Below are 3,848 nucleotides of genomic sequence, written 5' to 3'. Positions count from 1 at the left end.
TGTCAGGACAGTGAATTGAATATACACTTTTCAGAGCGAGTTTCGCCGATATGCTGCCGCGGGTAACACTTCGGCCACATCCCACACTGTTTTGGGTGGGCTACGACATTGAATCTTTATTTATATGCATATGTTCGTGTAGAGAATTTTATTGCGATTCCAATGATACCACAATTAGCGATGTAGGACAACTGTAGGCTTCGCAACCATTAAGAGAGTGGAAACATTTTGTTGCTGTTTGGCGCTCTTGGCGAGTGATCTGAATAGTTTTTTATTTGGTGTTGATAGTCCTTATGGTTTGGCGGCATTTTATAGATATGTTCTTATAGACAATTTTATTGCGAACACAGTGATACCAAATTTAAATACGTGCGCCTTCAATTATTATCAGGACAGGAAAAAGAGTGTACACTTTTTCGGTCTTACCGCGTAGGCGCGCGGAGCGCCAAAAGCATCTAGGGTATTATTTTTTTTTGAGCGCCAAGAGTGTGAAAGTGTTAATTAAATAAACAGAATTCATGTTTTAGCCTGTCGCTACCTCTCGGCGTCATTGAGACTGCAGGAAGGATTTGGTAAAATATTGCCTTACAATAAAAACATTAATTGGATTAATTCTACAAATTAGTAATTACGATGATAATACAAACATGATGTATTATAATACAAAAAAAATATTATTGTTGGATAATTTCCAACAATACCATCCACAAGTACATCCTACCCTTCTTCAAGTATATCTTACCATCCCCAAGTTCATCCTAGCATCCTCAAGCACATCCCACCAATCTCAAGAACATCCTACCATCTTCAAGTATACCCTACCATCCTCAAGTACATCTTACCATCCTAATGTTCATCCTACCATTCTCAAATACACCCTTCCAACTCAAGTACATCCTACCATCCAGAAGTATATCCTTCCATTCTCAAGAACATCCTATCATCCTTAAGAACAACGTACCATCCTCAAGTACATCCTACAATACACAAGTACATCCTAAAATAAACAAAACACAAGTACATCCTTAAGCGATTCTTCGCGGCAGGGATCGTATTCCAGGGACCATAGGATTAAGGACTTGCCCGAAACGCTACGCGTACTAGTGGCTGTACAAGAATGTAACAACTCTTGTATATATCTCAAAAAAATAAAAAAAATAAAATAAAATACTAAAATACATCATACCATCCTCAAGTACATTCAACCATTCTCAAGTACATTCTACCATCCTTGTGTTCATCCTACTATCCTCAAGTACATCCTACCATACTCAAGTCCATCCTACCATCCTCATGTCCGTCCTACAATAATCGAGTACATCTAACCATCCTCAAGTATATCCTACCATACTTAAGTACATCCTACCATCCACAAATATATTCTACCAAACACAATTACAACCTACTATCCTTCTGTACATCCTACCATCTTCAAGTACATCCTACCATCCACAAGTACATCCTACCATCTTCAAGTTCATCCTACCAACCTCAAGCACATCCTACCATGCTCAAGAACATCTTAAATACTAAAGTTCATCCTACAATTCTCAACTACATCCTACCGTACTAAAATACATTCTACCATCCTCAAGTACATTCTACCATCCTCAAGTACATCCTACCATCATCAAGTACATCCTACCACCCTCAAGTACTTCTTACCATCCTTAAGTACATCCTATAATACACAAGTACATTTTTCCATACTCAAGTATATCATACAATCCCCCCAAGTGCATCCTACCGTTCTCAAGTATATCCAACCATCTCCAAATACATCCTACCATCCTCAAGTACATCTTATCTTCCGTAAGTTCATCCTACCATCCTCAGGGTTATCCTACCATACTCAAGTACATCCTAATATCCTCAAGTACATCCAACCATCCTCAAGTACATCACACCATCCTCATGTAAAGTCTAAACACTCCGGTACATCATACAATCCTCAAGTACATCCTACCATATTCAAGTACATCCAACTATCCTCACGTTCATTCTACCATCTTCAAGTACATCCTTCCATTCTCAAGTATATCCTTCCATCCTCAAGTACATCCTTCTATTCTCAAGTACATCCTTCCATCCTCAAGTACATCCTATCATCCTCAAGTACATCGTACCATCTTCAAAAACATCTTACCATCCTCAAGTACATCCTACCATACTCAAGTACATTCTAAAGTACATCCAACCATCCTCAAGTACATCCTAACATACTCAAGTACATCCTACAATTCTCAAGTACATCCATCCAACTTCGAGTACATCCTTACCTACTTGAATACTTTCTACCATCCTCAAGTACATCCTACCATCCTGAAGTCCACCCTTCTATTTTAGAGTACATCCTATAATCCTCAATAATCCTCAAGGACATCCTACCATCTTCAATTCCACCCTTCCATCCTCAAGTACTGCCTACTGTTACAACCCTTGAGTCTTAATACAGTTCTTTTCCCTCAGTGATCAAAGTATATGTAAATCGGCCTTGCCAAATAGTGTCTAGGGTATAATTAAAACACTGCGAACAATAATAAGAATTAATCACGGTTGAAATATAAACACTCGCTTGACAACAAGTTCCCACACTGGCCTCATCCAAATATGGTCATCCCTCCACACAGAAGAAACCCACACCCCCTCCAACAGGAATTAACTTGGAAAAGCCTCATACAATATAATGCAACTCAGGCACACTACATCATGCTACAATGAATATCATACAATAGTGTATAATCATACAACTGGATACTATGCTAATTATACAACAAGACAATAAAGTAATATAAGCTTCAAGAGTAATGTTAGAATCCTTGTAAGATTCGTAACATCCCTCCCGTCCGCTAAGAAAAAAATTAAATTAACTGAAGATTGATTTCATATTTTTGACTGCATGAAATATAACATGAAAATGCAACATGAAAATACTTCAACAAAAGATCAATGTAGAAAGCAATGAAATTTCACTCAGTAAAAAAAAATCAAAAGTATAATCACGAAATGTACAGGAACTGGACGTGACTAGAGCACCCGCTCCTCTGTCCCCACTGTTTGCTAACTTATTATCATGAATTTATATACGTATCCAACTAGAGATACGTAACACTTCCATCTTCAAGAAAAAAATTGTGTGACACTTGAAGTTTATTGAATCATGAAGATCCAAAAGTTCAGTCTTATCATCATGTTCTACATATGTTTCAGTGGAGTATGCAAATTTATCTCTCCAGGGTACTATCTCATTTATATCACTTAGTTTCAGATCATATTTCACACTCTTATTAACAACATTATTAGTATTAGCATGAAAAGAACTGTCAAATAATGTAACTGTTTCCACACAGTCAATAAGGCAATTTATCTTTCCATCTGTTTCTACTATTTCTCTGAGATCAGTCCCATATTTCCATATGATCCATTTTCTATATGGAGAAATTTTCCAAGACAGACTCCATTTTCCATTACTCCCTTTTTCTGGACCTGAACTGCTTAATTGAAGCTGACTGGATGTAAAGTAGATTAGGGACTTCTCCTGGGTATGCTCTGACAAAGACATCTGCTTCTCATCACACTTGATCCTCTGTGGAACACATACTCTCGCCCAATGGATACTAAAATTAGAGAAATTAGCATTAAACCTCACAATTACATGCAAAACTTCTTCACTCATAGAACCTTTAGAAATACAACACAACGACTTAGCAAACCTTTGACCTCGAAACCAATAAACACAACCCAAGATAAGTTCAAAGACTACCTGATCGAACTGACTCAATTGATCCTTAAGAAACGCGTAAGTCAATTTCCTTATAACTCGGTCATGATGATCAACAAAAGAACAC

This window comes from Procambarus clarkii, chromosome 23, assembly GCF_040958095.1.
Source record: "Procambarus clarkii isolate CNS0578487 chromosome 23, FALCON_Pclarkii_2.0, whole genome shotgun sequence".
Lineage (NCBI taxonomy): Eukaryota > Metazoa > Arthropoda > Malacostraca > Decapoda > Cambaridae > Procambarus > Procambarus clarkii.
Note: the sequence above shows the minus strand (reverse complement) of the source record.